Here is a 16,125-nt window from a genome sequence, read left to right as displayed (position 1 = left end):
TAGAGTTATGAAGGTCTCGCGGCCAAGCGAGCGCGTTGTCACGCTCAGCGGGTTGCTATTTGGCATTGCCGAGGGGCATTTAGAACGCAGGCGAGAGCTTGCGCTAGCAAAGAACGCGCGAATAACAAGGCTTGTGACAGTGAGGGTGACGTGGCATTGCGGCGGCGTTCTCTCCCCTCACGCGGCAACTGATGCGCGCGCTATGGGGCAGCAAGTGATGCCCTTTCACCCGCTGAGCTCCATCGATGCGCGCTCACGTTGCGTCGCAGCCACTGGGACTTGGGTACAGTTTCGCTACTATAGACGAAGGCTTTTTCACTCAATGGGCCACTTGATGCTTTCGAATTAAAATTGTGTTTCGAATTTCTGCCCCAATGGGAGGAGGCACTAGAGGGTGCTATAGCGGACGTTCACAAATTACATGGTATTGTCAAATTTTTAGGGAGACATTTTCAACCAATCAAAGAGCTCGAGGGGGTTTATATGACCTCCATGGTTCCCAAATTTAACGATATGGAATGAGTTTTACAATCTCCCGAAGATAACCCCGAATTTCGTAAAAGTGTTGAATTTGCCTTCTTAACTGCTTTGATTCTCCTACAGCAGGCTTTTGCTGCTATTACAGAATTTGACTACAAGGCAGAATATTGATAATGTCCAGTATTGAGCCCCATTGCATTGTGCCTACTCTGAACTATAGTTCTAGCAATATCAGCAATTCATATCAGTTTATCTGTTGGCCAAATTCGTAAAGGCTCTTTAGGGAATTCTGCCTCCTGAAACAGCCCGGTGAAATACCCCCAAAAATTCAATTGACTAATTTAGCTTCACCAGTCGTGCTGCCGTCGTAGTGCAAAGTTGGTGTTGGGCATGTTTTCAATCAAGTGGCCATCATTAAGAGCGCTTTAACGGAAAGCTATTCCGAATTCTTTATTCTAATTCAGAAATCAGCCCTCCGCGATTGGTAAAAAAACGTTTCGGGCCATGCCAGGTTGCCTTATTGTCAGGCGACGTCACGAAAACCGCAACAGCCCTCATCTGATGTGACGTGTACACACTGGCTATAACTCATTAGACCGAACAAAAGTAAAAAAGAAATATTTCTGATCCGACGCGTTCTCGCCGCTAGCCTTATGCTCTTGGTCAAAAAATTTCACGCTGCGTTCACATCGCCTGCATGTCACGCAGTGTCACAAAACCGCGAAAGCTCGCCGCTTCAAGGTTACATGCACACGTTAAATATGGAATAATATGACGAACAAAATTAACCATTTTTTTTCTTAATAGCCTTAGACTGTCCCCTTACGAAAGGAATAGAAGATGGCTGCCCGCCGTACGCTCAGGCACTGGCTACTCGCACCTGCCTGAGAGCATAGGTTTATTTGCCTATAATAAAACATTTCGCATGGCCGTATAACGTTATGGAGCCCTTTCGGCACGTTTACGACATTGCTCTCTCAACGCATCTTTGCTGAGGATCCGTTTCAACTACATTCTTAAGCTTTCCTTGCACGCTGCCGAAATTTACGACCAGGCACCTCAAGCTAAATAAGGGAAAGCGGACCAATCGCCGGCACTACCTTCCTCATCCGGTTGCATGTTTTTACTGCACTGGCTCAGTACAATCGAAACCCTGCCCACTTCAGCGTACCCCTCGCATTTTTTCAGCCAATTAGAGAAGGAAAACCGTTCATTCGAGGCAATGTTATTCATGTTTAAGCAAACATCGGGCATCTGGTCACCGCCCGATGTTTGCGTCGGCTGTTACGCAAATAGGACGTGAGGAGACTGGAAGGAAAATATATTGGAATAGTTGTACGTTACAGGGCCCTAAATCTAAGCTAACCTTATGAATCATTTCTCAGATGAAAATGCTGTTATTACGTGGCGGGCTGCTCTTAAAGGAAATGATAAATTCTGCTTTAGTTACAGACCGCCAGAGCACTTGTTTCGTAACGTCGGCATGATGCAGCTCTGCAGCATCGGCGATGGCACCTACCCTAGTTCCAGTGATAGCAGGAAAAAAAAGAATACACAAATAGCTCGAACGACGCTCGCAAGATTAAACAGAAGATAATTTCCTGTACTTTTATAACGCCCAGTCGTTCAACTTGATTTCTCTCCTGGGATTGTTTTCAAGGAAGCATCTTTAATAGCGATTTGATTTATTTGCCTACATGAACCGTTTTGATCGTACCTGCCTGCCTTCTTATCTATCTATCTATCTATCTATCTATCTATCTATCTATCTATCTATCTATCTATCTATCTATCTATCTATCTATCTATCTATCTATCTATCTATCTATCTATCTGTCTGTCTGTCTGTCTGTCTGTCTGTCTGTCTGTCTGTCTGTCTGTCTGTCTGTCTGTCTGTCTGTCTGTCTGTCTGTCTGTCTGTCTGTGTGTCTGTCTATATTGATGTCTATCGATCTATCTATCTATCTGTCTGTCTGTCTGTCTGTCTGTCTGTATTGATGTCTATCTATCTATCTATCTATCTATCTATCTATCTATCTATCTATCTATCTATCTATCTATCTATCTATCTATCTATCTATCTATCTATCTATCTATCTATCTATTGAACCTCTTACGCTGATCAAGCGGCCCAAGTTATTTACCATCTTGGCGCACCAGGTCGTGACGTCATCGTGATCGCTCCATTGTTGTCATTCAAGCTTCCCTATCTGACTGTCGTCATGCCGTCGTTGTCACGCCGTCATCGTCATACGTAACGTCCTCCCGAAGCTGCCGTGCTCATTCTATTGCCGTTACTCCGGCTTTGTGACTAGACTATTGTCATACCGTTGTCGCTAGGCCTTCTAGTTGTCTAATATCTGGGGCCACTAGGTAAGTGACGGTCGTCTTTGATTCTCGATTGTTGCATCGTCGACATTCAAGCTTTCTCAATAGACTCTCGTCAAGCCATTATCATCAAGTAGTCGGGTATTATCAGTCATCCCAACAATGTGAGGCCGTCGTGGTCGCTTTGTCGCTGTCGTCGTCACGCGTTTTACTGACTCAGTGGCCCAAGTTTACTGATAGTTTGGGCCACTAAGTGTGTACTTGTCGTGATTCCATCGTGGCTTTTGAATCATCACCATTACTGTTTGGCCGTCTGCCTCGCGTCATGCTATTGTCGTCAGGCGATTATCATCATGCAGTCTATGCGTTTGTTCTCACAGCGTCGTCTGAGGCCTTAGTCAGCGTTTCATCATCGTCACTCGAGCTTTGTCAGTTGACTCTCGTCATGCCGTTCTCGTCACCCTAACGACTTCATACAGCCGCTGTCACGTCATCGTCTTTACACGATCATGGTTACCCCATTGTCCTCATACCGATGTAATGCCATCGTCCCCAGGAAGCTGTTTTCATGCATTCGTTCTCATACCATCGTCATGATGCCGATGTCGTCGCCACCTCTGTAACTTCGTCATCCGAATTTCGTCATGCCCTCGTCGTCTTACAATCATCGTCACACAGCCGTCACCATGCTTTTGTGATCATGCCCCCATCCTCCCGCGACCGTTAATCATCGTGATCACTTCTATATGATTCTATTGTAGTCATGCTATCGTCGTCATGCGGCCTTCGTCGGCTCATAGACGACGTACGTTTGTCATTCCACCGTAATCATGCTTATGCCTCACAATCATGATTAAGCGCCATTTTTATGCGATCATTGTTTACAGACGCTGTCATGCATCCATTGTTAAGCTGTCATGATGCCGATGTAGTCACGTCATCGCAGTCATTCCAATTGGGTCATCGGTTTCGTCATACTATCGCCGTCATATCACCTTCGTCATCCCATCGTCTTCATGCCGTCGGCGTTGGGCTGTCTTCGTTATATCATGATTATCTCTAGAGGACGTTTATCTCATTATCACCATGCCGTCATCGTCATGCCACCTTTTTCTATACAATGGCATCAATCCCTCGTCGTCATTCCATCGTCGTCGCTGCTTCGTCGTCATGCCGTGAAGCTCATGGGTGACCTTGTCTAGTGAGTACCATAGCGAAGTAAGCCTATAGCACAGACAGTGTATGTCGCATGTGGCCGAAGCAACCGAAGTCTATGAATAGCCATAATGATTTTAAATAAGTGTGACTTAGTGTGACATACCTTATGTCTCTGCGTTGCTTAAGCACTCGCATTACTGTCCCTAATCATCTTGAGATGGCTTCTGATGTAAGCTGTTCTCTTTCGTATCGCAATACGTTTCCGCGTTTCACAGTTGTTCAAAAAAGCGCGGATTACTCTTGATATTTGATACCATTAATCCGAATATGGATGATTAAAACGAAAACAGACTTTCCTGCCCAGTGTGGCTGTTTTCTAATGTGTTTCATATAGGGACAATAAAACCTGATTCGAAAGTGATCCTGACTGTTTTCTGCATTGAGCGGATCGTGTCCCGAGTTTGAGAGGTTTTTGACGTCTCGACTAGCGGTGTCTTTTCTTTCTAGTTGGCAATACTTCTGAACAACCTCCGCGGCCCGTTTCTTCTGGCATTTCCGTTCTGTTCTTTCACACCTTCACCTCACGCAATACGCCACTGAGGCCCTCACCCTCGCAATGCCATTCTGTCACACTCCCGAAATGGTTATCCTCAATTAGCGCATGGCCGCTTTAGGGGCCGCTCCCGACTGGGCTACCATTGCCCTCACGGCAACCCATGAGAAGTTAGCCCCTACCATCACTTTGTTTTTCGATACCAATTACACAACTCATTAGCATTGTTATAAATGACTCCATCCAACCGTTCAACGCTTGATGGGGAAGTTGCCACATCACGCTGTGCCGTAGCAATAAGCAGTAATCGAGTGACACCGTAAGCCCAACAGGATTGACCATGAAATCACTAAGGTGACGTAGGCGACCCCATTTCTGGCATTGTTAGTGCAGGGGACTCATCCACAAACGCAGGCGTCTCTTCCAGTTCATTACTGAACAGGTGCGAAACCAGATAACCTTCTTTTCCATGTGCATCATCACCCAGTCGTCTTAATATAATACATACCTGATGTCACGCATGCCGCTCATATTATTTACGTGCGCATACATTTTACTGTCTGGGCCACACACGAAGCTTTCCCCAGTCTCACGATGCCATTTATTCTTGCCTCTCATCAAACGCATCAACCTCCATGTATTTATATCATCAAAGTATATTGCCTCCCTCGCGATCCACTCACATTCATTGATGATGCGCTCCTGCTACGCCCCGCAAAGTGTCACTGACCTCTTGGCGCAACAACTTATTGCCGTTTGCACTAAATGGGGCTACAGCAGGATCACACCGAACAGCACCCATCTATTTACGTCATTTCAACATTACAACCTTCATCTCCTCAACATCCTTTTTTCACGTCAAGACATGGTACCTCTGTCGAGCGCGACACCACGCCGAAGGCACATATCCAGGATTTTTTTGGAGGCGAGAGGTAGGGGCGGGGGGCAACCCAAGGTAACTCTGCTATGGAAACGAGCGAGGCGGGTTCCTTTACTAGTGCAAATGTGAATAATGCCGGCCGCGAAGGTGTATCTCGCAGGGTACACCAGCAAGATACACCTCTCGTTTACTTGACAAACATGGAACCAAATAAAATGTACCCGTGCCGGAAAGAAGCGCAGGAAAGCACTGCCAAAAACAAGCAAACAAGTCAAAGTTCAAAATAAAGATTTCTACCAGCGTATTTAGGATTAGCTCTCGAAGAATGATAGAGAAATATGTTTTTGCGGAACAATAACAGTTCTTTTGGATCCCTCGCTTACTGCTCTACCAAGTTAAGTGCCAAAAACGACTCGCATTGCTACTTCGGAAGTTGCGTCACGATGCGGGCCCACCAGTCCCATACAACCGCGTAGAGCGCAGGACGCTGCGGTTCTAGACGTACTCCACCCACCACGGAATGTGAGAAAAACACCCATATTAACTCAGCAGAGAAGTGGCTACGCCAGTCGGCTTGACTGTTACATTTAGAAGCGTCATTCAAAACACACGAAATGATTAGCCACTTCCGACGGTGTTTTCTCTACTTGCTTTTTAAGTAAAAAGATGTTGTCACAAATATTTTCCCAAACAACGGTAAATTTATTATTTCTGCTTTTCATTCATGTTTAGCGGTTGCCTCGGCTCTTCCCTTATTAGATCGCTTAATTTGTCAACTACTTGCGACTCTTGTTTTAAAATGCCAGTGTCGCACGGAAAATGCTTTACAAGAGTGAAAAACCAGAGGGGCAACGGGTAACATTCATATTGCTTATGGGCTTAACGGTTATTGCAGGATTTCATGATGGACGCTGTTTCGCATGATTTTATTTTTGAGATTATCTAACCCACATCACGGGTATATGTTTTAAAGGATATGGCAGCCTCGCGGTGAGCCGTCACACGAGGAAATAATGAAGGAAAAGGGAAAGCACATAGACAAGCCAACTACGAAATCAGTCCTTTTCCTGTCTCTAGATAAGTCTAAACAGAAAAGGTTGAACTAACGAAGCAACAGCGATGCGCGTGAGCGCTGCAATTGACGGTGACGACTGAACGCACTTCGAGTTCATCGCGCGGGCACGGAATCGATCAGAAAACTAGCCTTCGCACCCTAAGAGATGCCGGTTACTAGCGCCTTCCAAAAGGAGTAAAAAAGGGAGCAACATGTCTACTGCCGTATAGCTGTTAAGTCCCAAGATTCATTCGACAGCGCTTTAGGAAAGTGTCTGAGGAGTGGTGGTTTGAGTGGGGGGTGGGGGAGGAGGCGTATGGCGCTTATTTTGAAAAGAAGGGGTCCCTCCGCCCCCCGCACCCCTGGCTACGTACCTGCACCACCGGATCTCACACGTCTCAAGGTTCCAATTTTTAGCATCATGATTCAGCACGCATAACACACTGGCCAGTGACCACAAACTTATTACCCTACAAGCACAGCATTTAAACAGCGGGTGCGCGCCTCTCGTCATGTCGATTGGCCCAGTTTCCGGCCCAACCGAACTGAACTAACCATAGGCGCTATAACGTAAAAATACTCCAAACTTTTATATTCTAATGCTGCAACCAGCACTCCGCGATTGGTAAAAAGATTTTTAGGCCACCTACCCTTCACCTGTCTGTCACGGACGTCACGAAAACCGCGATAGCTCCCCGTCTGATTTGACGTGTAAATAAAACTTATTAGGTATCATTGGACCAAACAAAAGGAAAATAGTTATTTCTGATTCGACGCCTTTCGCCATTAGCCCTCGGCTATTGGTCAAAAGTTTTTGGACGGCACCCACTTCACCTGCCTGTCCTACGACGTCAGAAAACCGCAAAAACGCACCACGTCAAAGTGAGGTGTACGCGTTAAAGGTGCATTAATATTCCGAACAAAACTGAATTTTCTTCTGAACAGCCGCAGGCTGCCCCGTTCCGAATGGAATAAAAGATGGCGGCCACCGAACGCTCAGGCACTGTCTACTCGCACCTGCCCGAGAGCATGGGTTTATTTGCGTATCGTAAAGCATTTTGCGTGGCCGTGTAACGTTTTTGAGGACTTCCTGTACGTTTACGACCTCGTTGTTTCAAGAGGTGTTTGCTGAGGATCTGTTTTAGTGTCATTCTTAAGCTTCTGTTGCATGCCGCCGCGATTTTCGACCAGCCACCGCAAGCTAAGTAAGGGAAAGCGGACCAATCGCAGACACCGGCACCGCCCTTCTCTTCATCCGGTTGTCGATTTTCGATGCAATGGCTTGCCCCATTGAATCGCTCTCCACTTGAGCGCACTCCACGTTTCTTGAGACCCAATTAGATAAGACAAGCCGCTCAGTGTAGGCAATGTTATTCATTTTTCATACAAACAAAAGTGACTTCCTATGAACGAGGAGAGCGTTTGATTGGTCTTTTCTGACAACCCTGCGGGTCACCGCCCTATGCTTGCGTCTGCACTTTTGCAAATTTGACGTACGAGATTGGAATAAAAAGATATTCGAATAGTTTTACGTTATAGGGCCTCATACCGCCCTATCTAAGCGACTGGAATCTGTCTGCGCATGTGAGCACGGAAAACCACATAAAACGTGTCCGCCCTACCAGTGACCCCTCCGCAGACGACAGTCACCTTTTTCATCTATGGAACGCCCGCCACATCTTCCTTCGGTATTGGAAGCAGAATAATTGCAATCGCCATCTCCGCATACGCATAAACAACCCTTATGCTCAAATAGCCACACATTTGGGCAACCTCACGCGAGAGGACTGATATTCAGTGTGCGATCAACCGAATAACACTCCGCACCTTGACTCAGAATCACAACTCTTGAAAGGCCTCCTCGATCGACAATCCACACGCACTTCCAACGCACACTGCTTTCGCAAACTCATTGTTTACTACCTTCAGCATGATGTGCTCTGTAACGGCGCGACTATCGCCTCCACATCAGTTAAGGAAGAAGACAGGCTGATTCTCGTGCAGGCAGCACGTGATAAGAACACGCCTACGATCGACGTGAGCGGCCGCGGTGGCGGTCACTCCGGAGATCGCCATGCACCATGGCTGGCCGGCTTACATAAAACAAACAAAACAAGATACACTTACTGATGGGCGACTTCAATGCAAAGGTAGGCAAGAAGCAGGCTGGAGACAAGGCAGTGGGGGAATATGGCATAGGCACTAGGAATAGCAGGGGAAAGCTTGCGGAACAGTAGAGTTTGCGGAACAGAATCATGCGCGGATAATGAATACCTTCTTCCGCAAGCGGGATAGCCGAAAATGGACGTGGAGGAGCCCGAACGGTGAGACAAGAAATGAAATAGTCTTCATACTCTGCACTAACCCTGACATCATACAAGATGTGTACGTGCTCAGCAAGGTGCGCTGCAGTGACCATAGGATGGTAAGACCTCGAATTAGCCTAGACCTGAAGAGGGAACGGAAGAAACTGGTACATAGGAAGCCGATAAATGAGTTAGCGGTAAGAGGGAAAATAAAGTAATTCCAGATCAAGCTACAGAACAGGCATTCGGCTTTGACTCAGGAAGAGGACCTTAGTGTTGAAGCAATGAATGACAATCTTGTGGGCATCATTTAGGAGTCTGCAATAGAAGTCGGTGGTAACTCCGTTAGACAGGATACCAGTAAGCTATCGCAGGAGACGAAAGATCTGATCAAGAAACGCCAATGTATGAAAGCCTATAACCCTATAGCTAGAATAGAACTGGCAGAACTTTCGAAGTTAATCAACAAGCGTAAGGCAGCTGACATAAGGAAGTATAATATGGGTAGAATTCAACATGCTCTCAGGAACGGAGGAAGCGTAAAAGCAGTGAAGAAGAAACTAGGAATTGGCAAGAATCAGATGTATGCGTTAAGAGACAAAGACGGCAATATCATAACTAATATGGATGAGATAGTTAAGTGGCTGAGGATTTATATGGAGATTTATACAGTACCAGTGGCACCCACGACGATAATGAAAGGCAGAATAGTCTAGAGGAATTCGGAATCCCACAGGTAACGCCGGAAGAAGTAAAGAAAGGCTTGGGAGCTATGCAAAGGGGGAAGGCAGCTGGGGAATCAGGTAACAGCAGCTTTGTTCAAGGATGGTGGGTAGATTGTTCTAGAGAAACTGGCCACCCTGTATACGCAATGCCTCATGACTTCGAGCGTACCGGAATCTTGGAAAAACGCTAACGTAATCCTAATCCATATGAAAGGGGACGCCAAAGACTTGAAAAATTATAGACCGATCAGCTTACTGTCCGTTGCCTACAAAGTATTTACTAAGGTAATTGCAAATAGAGTCAGGAACACCTTAGACTTCCGTCAACCAAAGGACCAGGCAGGATTCCGTAAAGGCTACTCAACAATAGACCATATTCACACTATCAATCAGGTGATAGAAAAATGTGCGGAGTATAACCAACCTTTATATATATAGCTTTCATTGATTACGAGAAAGAGCTTGATTCAGTCGAAACCTCAGCAGTCATGGAGGCATTGCGGAATCAGGGTGTAGACGAGCCGTGTGTAAAAATACTGAAAGATATCTATAGCGGTTCCACAGCCACCGTAGTCCTCCATAAAGAAAGTAACAAAATCCCAATAAAGAAAGGTGTCAGGCAGGGAGATACGATCTCTGCAATGCTATTCACAGCGAGTTTAGAGGAGGTATTCAGAGACCTGGATTAAGAAGAATTGGGGAAAAAAATTAATGGAGAATACCCTAGTAACTTGCGGTTCGCTGTTGATATTGCCTTGCTTTGTACCTCAGGGAACCAACTGCAATGCATGCTCACTGACCTGGAGAGGCAAAGCCGAAGGGTGGGTCTTAAAATTAATCTGCAGAAAACTAAAGTACTGTTTAACAGTCTCGGAAGAGAACAGCAGTTTACGATAGGTAGCGAGGCACTGGAAGTGGTAAGGGAATACATCTACTTAGTACAGATAGTGACTGCGGATCCGGATAATGAGACCGAAATAATCAGAAGAATAAGAATGGGCTGGGGTGCGTTTGGCAGGCATTCTCAGATCATGAACAGCAGGTTGCCATTATCCCTCACCGGAAAAGTTAATAACAGCTGTGTCTTACCAGTGCTCGCGTACGGGGCAGAAACCTGGAGGCTTACGAAAAGGGTTCTACCTAAACTGACGACGACCGAACGAGCTATGGAAAGAAGAATGGTAGGTGTAACGTTAAGGGATAAGAAAAGAGCTGATTGGGTGAGAGAACAAACGCGAGTTGGTGATATCTTAGTTGAAATCAAGCAAAAGAAATTGGGGCATGGGTAGGACACGTAATGAGGAGGGAAGATAACCGATGGTCATGAAGAGTTACGGAATGGATTCCAAGGGAAGCGAAGCGTAGCAGAGGGCGTCAGAAAGTTAGGTGGGCGGATGAGATTAGGAAGTTTGCAGGGACAACATGGCGACAATTAGAACATGACCGGAGTAGTTGGAGAAGTATGGGAGAGGCCTTTGCCCTGCAGTGGGCGTAACCAGGTTGATGATGATGGTGATGATGATGATGACGGCATCTGTCTTTTCGCGCCGCCTCCCACATATTGCTGACCCGGACGACTGAGCCCAGCCATGCCAGCGCCAGCACACCCACTCTACCCAGGTGAGTGTGCCGGACATCTAGTTCAACCAACTGGAGAGCCATTTCCGTCTCGGCTGCCAGCCACCCGTACTGACTCACGTCACTCCTCACAGATTCGAAGGCTATCTCACACTGGCAGGCACGGTGACGCCACAAGCACAACTTTCACTATTATTTCCGCGACCACCGCAACCCATATGCTATCGCATTTCGAGATTTTGCCATATGGAGCAGCAGGTGACCCTTCTGACATTCTGTTCTCCTACCTTCCACGTGCATGTGGCTTACCGAAGCTTCACAGAAGCAGCTTTGCCATCTGGTTTCTTCAGCTGGAGAGTAAGTTGTACATCCCAACATGAGGGAGCTACATTTGCGCTAACTTCACGCAAATCGCGAGCTCCCAGACTCTCCTCTTTCGGAGCTCTGACTTGTACAGGCCCGGTTATTTAGGGGAACCGGTGGCAGATCATGATTTCGCACTGCAGCATCACTGTGGCTGCGCATCGCTCACAACCTACGCTACCAGTGTTGCCTGGTATATTGTACTATGGAACCCGAAACTATCAACGACTGCGACTGCCACTACCAATGACACTACCAAGGCCAGTGCCTTCACCGCACGCCGTTGGATGACACCGTTTTCAGCATTATTCCCCTCAACGGCGCGAATTCTCTGCACGCGCGAAAAACCGGCCAATACACAGCATTTTGTGAATATTGTAATCGTTCTGCGCACTAGGAGGCGGGGCCCTTGGCGGTGCCACCATCACCTCCATAGCCAGAGAAGAAGACAACGCACGTGCACGTAGCGCAAGAAAAGAATACGCTGGCGCTCGACCTCCGCTGTCCTGGTATCGGCCGCTGCCAAGATCTCGCGGCACCATGGCTGGCTGGCCTAAAGCATCGCTACGGCGGCTACACCTTCGCGTCGGCTCCTACATACTCGATGAGGACTTTTCTCCCAATTATATTCATTTAGCGGCTGCTGCCGAACATAAGGGTAAAACCTGTCGAAGAACCCATCGCGATGACCACCAAATTGCGCAACCTCTCTAAAGTGGACTATGACTTTCTGCCTGCACATGTGAAGCACTCCTGAACCATAGCCACCCTCCATGCCGACTGGAATCATACCGAGGCCAGATTTATACCGAAAGCCGGCAAACCACGCACAGCATAATACACATCATCTTAGGCAAAATATGGAATACGTCCTGTTCTCTCGACTCATCTTGCACCAAGCTTCTATTGAATACCTTTGCCGCATATTTACCGCTTTTCATTCAACCATTTATACTGAGACGCAGTTCTCAAGCTCCATGCCAACATATTTACTGAGACCAGCGCGGTCCAACTTCGAGTTATTTTGGCAGTCGATGTAAACGAGTCTTTCAATCATGTAGCGTACGAAGCAACATGACTGTAGCTCCAGCTAGCTCGCATGGTCTGTGGCTCTCGTCTACACAACTATGTGCGAGATTTCTGGTGGACCTAACCTACGCTCTTTGCTTTGTGGATACTGTTCCCCACTCCCCCCGCCTGCTATTCTAGCTGATGAGTTATACCGCAAGGCTTGGTCCTTTCTCCTCTTTGCTTCAAGTTGGCCATGTGTAGCCTACATCTACTTCTTGCTGCTCTCTCTAACAGGCGCTGTACGAGCTACACGGTAGGCGTCACTATACAATATTCAAGACACATTGCAACTTTCCAACGACGACATTTCTCAAACTGCTAACTCCACTGGGCCGACGTGTTCCCCCGCTAAATAATAAAAGCTTCTTTTTTGTAACCTCCGTTAGCACCCACTTCCAATACAAGTTACCTACGCTAACATTGCTGTACCACAGCCATTACATAACAACGTCACATAATATAGTATCTTTGCCGCACGTATGTCTACTCAGACGCTAGCGTCTCTGAACGCAGCTCAGCCATTGTTCTTACTGAAGTGCAGGAAATTTTCTATCGTAAAGTGCTCCAGATAAGGGACCTTGACCTAGAGTAAGACCCTCCGCATTGCTGCAGCGTTCCGGTGCATAAACCTCGCGTCATCTTCACCGACTCCATAGAAGCTCGTCGCTGGCTTGTGTCGTAGCACGTTTCCTAATCCACTCTCGTCTATCAAAACATATTCCGTCTTTCTATTCTCTATCTATTCCTCCTGTTTGGGTCGCTCGTCGGGGAACGTCACGTCGGGGAACGAACGTGCTAACGTGCTCGCCTGTGATACATTAAGCTAGGCTACCGACATCCCTTCACCAAAATCACACCCGTCCCACGCTATACATTGGCATCCCTTAAACCTCATCGCCTTGATCGGAGCATTTTCCCTCCTCCACAAGTATTCCTTCCTAATTACCTTGGCGTGCTTCGGCACCAGGCTCATACACATATCTGACTTTCGCCTACGTCACTTGACCTTCTCTGCGTATTAGCCGATGAACCTCTACCTCAACGTTGATGTTACTGTGACAGTCCTACTTCACATAATCTCTTTCATTGATCCCCTATGCCTCCTGCCACGCCCACCTCCCTAGCTTTGATCTCTTCCACTCACACGGCGGCGTGGCTGACCCAGGCATCCACCTTACCAGCGCAGCAGTACTGGTAGGTCTCATTAGCGCGGCGCTATATGATCAAAGCAGCGAGACTCGACTGAGGGTATTTCTTGCTGTCTCATTATGCTGAAACAGTGTTTCTCTCTTAGAACGACAGAAAGCTGAGCTAGTTGGTAAGGATTCATTATTCAAAAAAGAAGTGAGGCGTGCAGACAGGACTTCTCTACTCTTGTGTCCTGTCTGCACGCCTCACTTCTTTTTTGCATAATGTTTGTCTCTCTCCAGTTGTTACCACCTTCAACTGTCAGCGGGATCCTCCTCATGTACTGGAAATGTAGATGGTATTGGAGTGCCACCAGTTAACGCAACAATCGACCTTTTGACTGAGTAGTGGCTGCCAGGTATTGTGCAAAGTCAGGTTTGAAGCTATCCGAAGTGCGCTCATGTGCTTGCTTTGACATGATTCACAATATTTTCCGATGCAATAATATTGAGAAGGTGAATAAATAATTAAGACTAGTTATGTAATTAGTCGCATTGCAAGGAAATTACAGGGTCTCTCAAGATATCACTTAAGAGGTGAACGGTGAAAGTCCCTTCTTCCTCCTTTTATAATTCGCTTCTTTCTCTGTGCCTCTCCTCTTCCTCTTCTTCCTTTTCCTCTCGCTTCCTTGTCTTTCTCTTCCCTTCTTCTCTTCACCTATTTCTTCTTTCTTCGTTCCTTCTCTTTCTTTTCTCTTCCTTATCTTTTTTTTATTTCGGTAATCCCAAGTCATATACGATTCATTATGGGTCATGAGAAGTCATTAGTCATTATTAGCCATTATTGCTCATCAGTAAGCATTTTAGTCATTTGAAATCAATTGTAGTGGTTACGATTCGTCGTTAGACATCTTGATCATTTGGTAGTCATTATTAATTATTATAGGTCTTATTAGTTATTAATAGTCATTACTGCTCCCTACTAAGCATATTTAATAATTTGTAATCACTTGTAATCACTACAAGCCGTCGTAAGATATGGTCATATCATAGTCATCAGTGCTTATTACAGGCCATTTCAGTCATCATTAGTCATTACAGGTCATTGCTAAGCATTTTTAGTCATTTCTAATCAATTGTAGTCGTCACAATTTGTTGTTAGACACATTGGTCATTTCATAGCCATTACAAGTGATTACCATTAATTTCAGTCATTATCAATCATTACTGCTCAATAGTAAATAGTCTTAGTCATTTGTAATCAATTGTGGTCCTTACAAGCCGCCGTTAGACATATTGGTCATTTCGGAGTCATTAGTAGTCATTCCAAATCATTAGTACTCCTTATTAGTCATCACTAGTCTTTATTAACCTCTACCAATCTCTTTTATAATGTTATCATTCACTAACTGCTCCCATCAATCATTTTTCATTCTTTAACCTGTCTTTAATCTGTCTTCATATGGCGTGATGACGCTTCGGCCATGAGCCTAGAAGGGCATTCGCCTGTAAATAATATGAGCATGTCCAGGCCATGAGCCTAGAAGGGCTTTCGCCTTTAAATAATATGAGCATGTCTAAGCGACGGCAAGCAACATTACCGTGGTTCTATCTAGCAACCTGGCATTCGCATATATTTAAATCTGGGTGCGTTATATTTGGGACACTCTATTGTTCTTATGAGCTTTCCCTGGCGCTTTGCAGTACATACTTAAATAGCGATCACCTGCTCGCGTGCCAATTTCCATTATAACACAGGTTTCAAGGATGGAACCGGCGAGAAATCGTCAACCTTATCTCTGTCAATCCTGTGGTTCGTGTTGCAGAACGTTGTTGCATATGCCGAGAAACACGTTGCTTATAAGCGCAAGACTGCGCCAGTTCCTCTATCCTCCACGAGGCACTCGGGACATTGAGATCATATGTGACGCTATACCGTCTTCGGAACCGACCCTTGTCATGACGCAACAGGTTTTAGCTTTGTTTCGCCGATGTAAATCAGGCATCATGTCGACGCCGGTCTAGTACTGTCGTTGACGCCTTCATGCGCACATGACACACACGCGCACGTCAAAAGCAGAATTGCTCACTCTACGCAAACATTTTAGTTAATCTGCTCAAGTTTAAAATCACACACACGGCGCTGCATAGCAAGGCACATCACGCTTAGCATAACATTGACTCGTACAGTGATTGACGTTTCCTTAATTTCTCTTTTAGGCACTGGTTTTATTGTGAGGTCCTTTTATGAACTCCGACCTGATCTAATTTGCAATTTAGCTTTCATTTTAAAAGTACACTCTGGATTGTAAAGATCTTATAATCATGGTAAATTGAGAATGTTTCATTATTGTCTCAATCATCAGAATGTCTCAATCATCAAAAGATGGTCATACAGAAAGAAGCTGTGCACAGACGTTCGCGCATAACACGTTTACACATCTATATGGAATATATGGATGAGGGCAGCGCATTAGTACAGCATACTTGCGTGTACAACGA

General features: G+C 46.0%; 1 protein-coding gene across 2 annotated transcripts in view; it reads right to left on the bottom strand.

Annotated features, from left to right (window-relative positions):
• Positions 1–16,125, bottom strand: part of LOC142574308 (monocarboxylate transporter 14-like) — a 69,385-nt gene that overhangs the window by 10,413 nt on the left and 42,847 nt on the right. The window lies entirely within an intron of this gene.

This window comes from Dermacentor variabilis, chromosome 3 (assembly GCF_050947875.1).
Source record: "Dermacentor variabilis isolate Ectoservices chromosome 3, ASM5094787v1, whole genome shotgun sequence".
In the NCBI taxonomy this organism is placed as follows: Eukaryota; Metazoa; Arthropoda; class Arachnida; order Ixodida; family Ixodidae; genus Dermacentor; species Dermacentor variabilis.
The sequence above is the reverse complement of the archived record's forward strand: the minus strand, read 5'-3'. Positions and strand labels throughout refer to the sequence as shown.